Source organism: Cupressus sempervirens, chromosome 11 (assembly GCF_028749045.1).
Source record: "Cupressus sempervirens isolate cs-2001-9-10 chromosome 11, ASM2874904v1, whole genome shotgun sequence".
Taxonomy (NCBI): Eukaryota; Viridiplantae; Streptophyta; class Pinopsida; order Cupressales; family Cupressaceae; genus Cupressus; species Cupressus sempervirens.
Window position 1 is genome coordinate 780,661,539 of NC_143128.1, and position 10,028 is coordinate 780,671,566.

The window sequence follows — 10,028 nt, forward strand, 5'->3', positions numbered from 1 at the left end:
ACAGATTTTCAGTATAATATGGTGTACGGGTTTTGCATAAATGATAAATATGGCATACAGCTTCTACTTGTTATTGCATTCAGACTTTGGAGGACGTTACAGGATATTGCATAAGGAGTCGATACAGTGGCAGGATGTATGGTGTAGCTGTACATTGGTAGCACAAAAGGGTGACGAGGTTTTCTAAAAAAAAAAAAAAAAAAAAAGTCGACAAATCAAGAATGCTCAGAATGAGTATCAGATGATGCCATAGGGAAGGGGAAGCATCAACAATTTCCAGAAAGAGTATAGAATCAGCAAGAAATGACAGAAATGGTGTGTTTCATGCAGTTTTCTCTGGGTTTCAAAGTGCTAATTTGGTTTTGGCGGCGAGGGGCGCTACCACTCGACCCCGTCCTGTACTGCGACAGGGAGCGCACCCACCCCGCGGGGGCGCTGCCCCTCGACCCCTCCGGTGGCGTTGCCCCCTGGACCCCCAGTCGTTGCGGATATCAATCGTGGGAGTCTGACCAGTTGAGAAGACTTGGAGCTGCTGCAGGCATGGAGTGTCTGTGTACTAGAGGCACTGAGAGTAGGTGTTGGCCGTGAGGCTGTCTTGGTGGATGCGTAGAGAGCTCGGGAGGAGCTGATCATCCAATTGGAGGCAGTGCAGTGACACTTGGCTCAGGGTACCTAGTAGTTGCAAGCAGAGAAAGCAGCACAGGTGGCTATCAAGGTCAGCTTGAAGAGTCAGTATTGTGTTAGCAAAGGCTATAGATGCAACGAATGAATGTGAAAGTGATATTGTTGTATTAGTTGTTTGAGTTTTGTTCTGTAGTCGTCAGACTTTTCTTTTTTGGGGGGATGATGTCATCGGTAGAAATTGTGTATCAGCCGATGGGTCCCTTCGGAAAGGAAATTGTGTATCGGCCGACGAGTCCCTTCGGAAAGGAAATTGTGTATCGGCCGACGGGTCCCTTCAGAAAGAAAATTGTGTATCGGCCGACAGGTCCCTTCGAAAAGGAAATTGTGTATCGGCCGACAGGTCCCTTCGGAAAGGAAATTGTGTATCAACCGACGGGTCCCTTCAAGAAAGTTCTTGTTATGTAGCCGACGAGAAAATAGTTTGTAGCGGACATAATGTATCTAGCCGACGGATACCTTCGGGAAGGTTCCTCAGAAAGTATTTATAACCCCTTCGGGAAGCATTGTAATCATCATATCAGAACCTAATGTAATATCTTGGCATATGCGAATAATAAGAAGAGTTCTGTTGTTTGAGTTCGTGTTCATTATCTGTGTGCAATTCTTAATTAACCTATGCGGTAAACAGATATTGAATGGGAGCCTAGTATTTCTGCCTTGGCTGCACTGTAGAAATTTAAGTGGATCTCTAACGCTTCAATTTGATGCAAGGGCGAACTGCAATATTTTTTGGGATTGTTTATAACTCTCCCTATGGTCCTAGTGCCTCATTGAAAGAAATTTGAGATTTTTTGTAGTATGGAATTTATAGAGCAGATTGCACCTTCCAATCCATGGTACCATTTCTGAGCAGCATTTGATATCTGCTATTCAGTTTGTGGATGGTGTTGAAATCCCTTTTGAGGTGATTAGGAGTTCGTTGACTTGCATTTCGTAATGCCGGGAATCCCTTTCTCTTCTTCATATCCTTTTGAAGGTTCACTGGCAGGTTTGATTCTGTAGAAAGTTCAACTTATTGACTGTGAAAGAGACTTAATGTTCAGGAATTTGCTACAGCAGTATACTGAAATTTATATTCATCATCGAGAATGCTAACAGGGCTGCAGGTCAAATTAGTTCACTGGGAAGACTGTCGCAGTACTGGAGATGGTTTCATCATTGTTATGCTCCTGTTTTTGCTGCAATTAATCGTCAATAGCTGAGTTAGTTCTCAGGCCTGCCATTAGTAACCTTTGAGGGTCTTTTACCCTCTGTCAAATTAAATGTATGCACTTCTGTGGCTGATTCTTCAACTTGGTGCATTGTAATCAAATTTGCATATATTTGGGAGCTTTAATAATGCTAATTCTAAACTTTATTGGTAGAATGGTAACTTCTTTAATTGCAAAGTTCAAGCTCTGGCTTTAAGCGTTCCTTATGGCATCTTGATGAAAATGTTACTTTGTTCAAAACATCTGCAAAATGAAACCTGTCCTCACAATTTTGACTATCAAAATTGATGTCTATCTATTTGGAAATCTCATTTGTTTATCAAATATCGAGACTTGATATAGGTAATTTTGTGGAGACGGTGCTACAGATTCTTTGTGCAGAACTTGTGATAGGAAAATATTAATATGTCTTCTTCAATATGTTCTTTTGTCAATATATTTTGGGGGATTAGAATTTGATTGGAAATTGTATCATGACAGAATCACAAGAATTTGAAAATCTGTTTCTTATCTTATGTGAACTAATATCACTTGGCAGTAGAGCATGACATTGAAGGTTCAGAGACATGGAATAAACTTAGCTGGAAAGAGAACATAATTGGAAGCATGAGTTCTGGACTAAATTCAGTTCACAGTAGAACATAATCTAGAAGGATGACGAATCCATAGTGACTCAATATTTAGTATGATCTAATGGGGCCATCTCAAACAAAGACTAATGTTTGATTCAGATGTTAAATGGTGTGTATGTTGCGCAAACGAGTGTAATGTCCCCGTCATCAAATAAAATAAATAATAATATTTGTAATTTTGGTCCCTATTGATTTATGTATATATCGGGCCCATCTTTTATTTTTTGTTCATAGGTGTTTTTTGCCATGTCGACACTCGGTGTGCACCTCTGGAGTTTTCCTCTGATGGGGCATTTTTGACTACCGTGTAGGATGGTTTTCAGTATGCAACTTGAATTAATTTATTGTACTATGAATTCCAGTTGGAGTTCTACTTGCTTCGCCATTTCGGAAGTGAAAGATCTTCCCTAATTGGCTTCATAGTTTCGGTGCAATTTATCCCTCGCCCTATTATTCTTTTCTCTCTCATTGTTCTGGACTTGGCAAATCTGGGAACCCTACCATTGTTGGAATCTTGAGATTCCTTTGACATAATACTACTATTAATATTTTGTGACATCCAATCTCTGTTGTTCCCTAATAATCTGAAGGCATATAACGTAGATCAAATAAATAGCAATGAGTATCATCAAACCCTGTCTTGGGCTGTACCAGCGTATGGTGTAAGGTGATCCAATGGCCTGCCAAAGACTGTACAGGCTGTGGGAATCGGAAACTCCATATGGCACTGTGTCACTATTTTTACTCATTGGATGTATGCACCATCTGAAGGACAGGGTCATTGTACGTCAAAGGGCCATACAGCTTGTTGCTGATTTCATATGACATCCAACAGCCGTACGGTGAGAGTCTGTGATGCCTTTTGTTGCTGCCGCCAATCATATGACACTTGTTACCACACGGGAAGAAACCCCATTGTACGCTAGTAACTACATTGTCCACCCTTCTGACATTGCTACTGTACAGTCATACACAAACACAGTCATTTGGAGGTCATCCCTACATGACTGGAGTTGTCTTCAGTGAATGCCATCAGGTGGGGAACATTATAACGAGTAACTACCGATCTTGCATTTCACAGATATTTTCACAAGTGCTTTTCTATATTGGAAAATAAATATTATGTCCAAAAGGTTAACAGGGAATAAATTAACATTCATTCTCATTTATTTTTTTAAAGTTCATCCAACTTTACTAAGTTTTCAAGTGATTAATTTCAAATTGACTTTGATCTAACATTTTTGAATTACTATTGAAATGATGGTTTATCTCAATGAGAACAATATTTGATCGTTTTGCAGTGATCAGAAGAATCTCACAACATTGCATACTACTTTTATCATTACTGTAGATCTGAATACTTATTTATTGCAGGTATATTATAATATTTGTTTGAGCACATCATTTTAATGTATTCCTTTCTTGAAAGGATGTTTGATAGAGTTCAAGGAGCAGGGAATTTTATTCATTCATGAGGAAGAATATAATAATTACCTTAATTATCAACACATGATTTTAGCATAATTTTACTTATTTCTTTATCATCTTGATATGTTTCTAGTCTAATTACTATTTCCATTTTAAATCGTTTATATTCCTAGAGAAGACATTTATTTTGAATATTATGGCACTTTATTAATCTTTTCTGTGCTCTAGATGGAGTTGGATATAGCTTTTTTTGCCAAAACTCTTGGTAAAAAGTCAGTTACAAAAGCTTTTACTCAAGCTTCGGTTGCTCGGCAACTTGCAATCGATGCTATCCTTTGGAACAATGACATGGGCCAGTGGCTTGATTATTGGTTTGATCAACACAAATGCGAAAACATTCAAATCACTGATCAACAGGCTGAGATTTGCACAGTGTATACATTAAAAGCATCAAGAATAATGTTTAAAACACTCATCAGTCTTGGTTTTAGATTCATACACTACGTTGCTTATGCTTGATGGACCTAAATGCATGCAGGAAATCTATGAATGGGATACACAAAATCAAAACAAAAACATTTTTGCATCTAACTTTTTCCCATTATGGATAGACGTTTTTCATTCAGGTTCTCTCTCTCTTTCTTTCTCTCTCTCTCTCACACACACACGCACGCGCACACACGAATTAATGGTGTCTGCAAGCATCATTTTCTGAATATCTGAGAAGCTTATGAACTGGTAGGCCATAATGAGAAGGAACTACTATTCATTCACCTTGTGAAGGTCTGAGTTTTCTTGAGTTTTATACAATGTGGAAAAGTAATTTGCAGACTTGTAATTGATAAAGAACCTATTCGACACTTTTAATTTCAGGTTGTAAGCTAAAAAATATGCTGCTCTTTTTTGAATTATTTTGAATCAGTTAACTAACTCAATGTTTTTTGTTTGTTTTTACTTCTACACTGTTAACATGAACAAAAAAGGCTTTCATTCAAGGGCATGAGAAGCCAATCAACTGAATCTAATTAAATTACTGTAGTGACATCTGAGGTTCACTGTTGATTTTGTTTTTACAATGTTTCTATTCTTGAGACCATTCCTGACATGATAAACAGGATTATAATATACCATTTGAATATCAACTAAATGTGAAGGGAATTTCGACTTATAAACACAAGACACATTGATGGTGCTAGAACTATGGAAAATTTATAAATTAATCATTTCTCTGATCAGTTTGATAGTGATCTGATTTTAATTTTTTTAAATATTGAAGATCCTTCAAGAGTAGAAAACGTGATTCAGAAATTTCAAACCTCTGGACTTCTTCAACCAGCTGGAATCTCAACATCGTTGATGAATACTGGGCAACAGTGGTAGGTTTCTTTTGTGAACTCTTTTCAATATCGCAGCCAAGAGCAATCCAGATATTATTTATGCAAAATGCCAAACCAAATTTGTATTTGCCTGTTTAACTACCTTATCAACAGGGACTTTCCAAATGGATGGGCCCCAGTACAACATATAATTATTGAAGGTATAGAAAAGCATTCATCAAAACAAGGAAAAGAACTAGCAGAAGACATAGCTCGTAGGTGGCTGAGGACCAATTATGCAGCATTCACAAGTACCAAACAAATGCATGAAAAGTATGATGTAGAAGCTTGTGGAAGTATTGGAAATGGTGGTGAATATACAACCCAGGTATGTCAGTTTTGCATTTGCACAAATTGAATGAGATGACCTTATATTTTTTGGAATACAAACATTTTCCATGTGTGTCAGGTTTCCATTTTTATATTTTGAATGAGGTGTTTTGTCATATATTTTTATGGAATACAAATTTTATTTTGATATCCTCATTCTCATCCTATTGGTGCAGATGGGTTTTGGGTGGTCCAATGGTGTGGTTCTGGCACTATTTGAAAAGTTTGGTTGGCCTACAAAAACACCCATTAGTTGCAGATAATTACAGCTCACAGCATCATTCTACTACATTTTTATGAATAATATATCAATATGGTTGGAGGCATTTAGTACAATAAGACAAAATGTAGGCATTTAGCATGAAAAGACAAGGAGGAAGGCGGTATCTTATCATTAGGCTTGGAGGGATACTGTCTTCTGACCAAAAGTGACCATGGTGTGGTTTTTTTTCTCATTATGGAAGTTTTTCATTAATATTAAGTTGATGATAGATTTAACTAGAGAAACACACCACCAACTTCCCAACTACAGACTGAGGTAGTAGGGGCCGAATAGAATTCGAATGGGCTGTTAGGGAAACAGTGTTTTGCTTCCCTTGTTCCATAGGAATGGCTGAACAGAATTTGAAGGGGCCAATGGAATCTGGTGACTCTCTTGAAGAAAAAAAAAATCCAACCAAGTTTCAGCACATTGTTTCTGTCTCTTGATATATATTAGTTAATTTTTTCTTAAATAATTATGCAATCATAAATCCCAAATTGTTTGTTAATATTTATGTCTCCTCATTTTATTTTGTATTCAGATTAGATTGACCAAGAATGTTTATTTTATTACCTAGTTTATAGGAGAAGAATGAATCCATGCATTTACTTGCAAGTGTGCCAATTTTATGGTTTCTTTCTAAAAAACTTTGGCTATGTAAAGTAGGTAGCCAATCTTCTTTAAAAAACCATGGCTATGGAAGGTAGCTAGCCATTATTATGCAATATAATACTGGAGGTTAGTTTCTCATAAATAGGTGTTGAAATAAGTTTTCAGCTTTCACATTAATGGTTTTGTTAATCTACAAATGTAATGTCTCCTTCTCAACAAATTCTAGCTTGTAGACAAGAAGCCTATTTCGCTTATCTTTTGGTGAGCTAAGCTTGATGGAACCTTGCTTCTTAGGTCTCAAGTGAACAGTGTAGAAGCTTGTGTTAAACCTTTTATGCTTGAGCTTTTTATACCTCTGTCTAACACCACTCATTCCTTTTCCCTTGTTGGAGTTCTCAGATTTTCCCTATTGGCATGCCTTCTCTTGACTCCTCAACTCCTAACCTTTGGCATGCATCATGCACTATCCTCAGCCCCTACTCTTTGACATTCTTTTCTATTTATACCATTCACATCACCTACCGCTTGACGTGATAAGTAAGTGCTATTGATGCTAGATTTTGATTGTGCAATTTCTCCAAAAGAATTTCCTGTCAAGAAATATTGTTAAAATTAAAGGGTTTGAATTTATATGTATATGATTGGAGGATGAAGACCATTTTAATCAATATGATGCTTGATGGTTGGTTGTCATTTCAATGGTATTTGTGGGCTCTTCTTTGCCTTTGCATGCTCAAAGTTGAAGGCACCATTAGCAGTGTCAATGTTAAGGCAATGATTGTGGATTTCAAGGATATCAAGTGTGAACACATTATTCAAAGAATTATTATGCCTTGTTCTCCAAATTGGAAATTTAGGCTGGGGTCCCATGGGCACCGGCTTCCTTAAAAATAGAGCGGGTGTTGCTGAGACTTTTTAGGAATATTTATAGACAAGTGGTCACATGAATTTTATATTGAATCCGCTTTTTAAAAAAAAAATTAGCTCCTAAAATAAAAGAATGTAGTTGTCTCATAGATTTTAAAAATAAAGAAATTATTTCATTTTTGTGGGATTTTGAAGAGCTTGTTGACAAATGGAAAAATCCTTCCCTAAGCTGGTGGGCCTATTTCCAGCCCCAATCTATTTTCACCCCCTTAAATTGAGAGGGCTAAAAAGTCGGGGCTCCTATTTTATTGGCAAAGATTCCAAATAAACCTTTAGCACCCCTTTAAAAGTTATCATGAGGTCACCCGCTCCAAAAAATTAGAGCCCAAGCCCCTCCCATAGGACCTTGCCTTAGTTAATGTTGTTTTGTGCACCAATGTTCAAATTGTTAGATCCGAGGTTGAAAACTGTCAAAGTGCAAGAAACCAATACATGGAAACCCTCTTGGTTTGCCATGTATCAAAATGGAAATCCTTTTACTTGGTAGGTCGATGTCACTTGAAGGTTGCTCATCTTTCACTATATTAAGAGTCATGGGATTGAACATTGCATCATTACTTGTAATAGCATGTTGTTGCAGTGTTGTAATGTATTTAGAATAATTGATATACTAAACACACTTTCTTCCCACATCCTTTTGAGTTTGATTTATATAATTTTCGTCATAATGTTAATATGTAGAAGTGAAGGAATTGACATGTAGATGTGAAGGAATTGGGTTTGTGTTATATTTGGGCCATTATTTTTATTTTATTTTTTGGCATCAAGCTAGGATTTGTTGTTGACAAATGTATTCTAGACTTATTTTTCCCATAAGTTTTATAGGGTTTTCTACTAAGGAGCCACTCATTGGCCCAATCACATATAAATATTTGTGATAATTGTTCAAATTTAAAATTTAGTAGTTGAAATAATATGCTTTACCAAGTTTACCAAATTCATTGTTAAAAAACACACAATCAAATGGAAAAACAAATTTGCATACTAAGCTTTTTTTTATTGTAGTTTTGGGTATCAATCAATGCTAGTTTCTTAGAAGAATTATGGTTTCTCATAATAATGTTGGTGGGAGATAAATATGTTCAATCTTTATTCAATAACCTAAAGGACAAGACACAAAGCTTGGATAGCTACAAAATGAAAATCTAAAATTTATTCAAGTTTGAAATTAAGTTGTCTTAATGTGAACAAGTATTATGATGTTGATTTATAACAAAGATAAATAACAATTACCACCAGCATAAGATAACAACAATAAAATAAATTAGTAACATAAGATCAACATACACTAGAACAAAAATAACAATATGTGACTGAAAAAATCATTAAAAATTGTATATATGTGACTAATAGTAGTTAATATTCAGTCATTTATAACATTGGTAAATTTACTACGCAATTTTAGTCATTTATTTGATCACTAATTTTGATCATTGATTTAGTGGTATATTTAGTAATTGATTTAGTAGTATATTTAATCATGCAACAAGTCACATATTTAGTAGTTGCTTTAGTAGTATTAAATAAGCCATGTGATAAATAATTTATTAATACTATGAATTTAACAATGTAAAATAACATAATCTTGAACTTGAACAAAGCCATAAAATAAATAAAAATAATTACATATATGAACAAGCTTATAGAATATGCTAGCACTAGAATAAGATTATAAACATAATCTACAATACAAAAACTATATATATATATAATTCCAAAGTTCAGAAGAGTTTTGAACTCTTTGAAATACACCATGATCACTAAAATCCCTAAACAACACTTCCAAAATATTTCATAAAAAGTATTGCTACAAGAATAGATGTCTAAAAATTTCTAATACATGATAAATATGTTTAATCGTGATATTTTGGCAAATACACCATTGGCTATTGTTTGAAGGTCCCCACTTTCTCTTTCAGGTGAATGGCTCCATCTACTATGTCAATATAAACAAGAGGCATGTTATTTGTGACCATTATAATGTTTACATTTACATCTCCCATTCCTTTCAAATTAACTCCATGAGCAATAGATAGGGAATGAATTCGCCCAATGTCTGCAACATCACCACATATGGATCCAACACCCTAACTTGATCCCCTTCTTTGAGCTTATTATCAATATATTTCTGCAAAAAGAAAAAAGAAATATTATGTTACATAGTTAATTATGGAAGCCCCAAACATAAGCACTACATTACCATGCATGTATACCCAACATATAAGATTCTGACAACATTGTTACACATTTGATTAGTAAAACAAGGATGATACTATTAAGCAATGCATTTAATCAACAACACCAACAATATGTCTAACAATATCAATACATATAATAGCAACAATAATACATATTACAAACAAGGAAAACAATACATGGTATAACAAAACATATACATATAATAAAAATAATATATATTATGAGAATTGACGAAAATACATATAGCAACAACAATAATACATATTATGAGCAGGACTAATGAAAATATTAACATTTTCATAATTTTTTTTGATTTTTTGTTGTTGCGGAGTGGTACATTCATACACAACGTTTCAACAATCTAAAA

At 35.1% G+C, this 10,028-nt stretch overlaps 1 long non-coding RNA gene and 1 pseudogene across 2 annotated transcripts in view; both read left to right on the forward strand.

Annotated features, from left to right (window-relative positions):
• Positions 1-6,431, forward strand: part of LOC149531912 (putative trehalase) — a 120,704-nt pseudogene extending 114,273 nt beyond the window's left edge. The window contains exons 6-11 of the transcript XR_016358686.1: positions 3,829-3,901; positions 4,184-4,387; positions 4,494-4,581; positions 5,232-5,331; positions 5,446-5,659; positions 5,838-6,431. The product of XR_016358686.1 is annotated as a putative trehalase (transcript). The remainder of the gene's footprint in view (positions 1-3,828; positions 3,902-4,183; positions 4,388-4,493; positions 4,582-5,231; positions 5,332-5,445; positions 5,660-5,837) is intronic.
• On the forward strand, positions 1,292-2,050 carry LOC149531913 (uncharacterized). Its single transcript, XR_016358687.1, has 2 exons — positions 1,292-1,672; positions 1,783-2,050. It is a non-coding gene; the product is annotated as an uncharacterized LOC149531913 (long non-coding RNA).
• Positions 6,432-10,028: the final 3,597 nt, after the last annotated feature.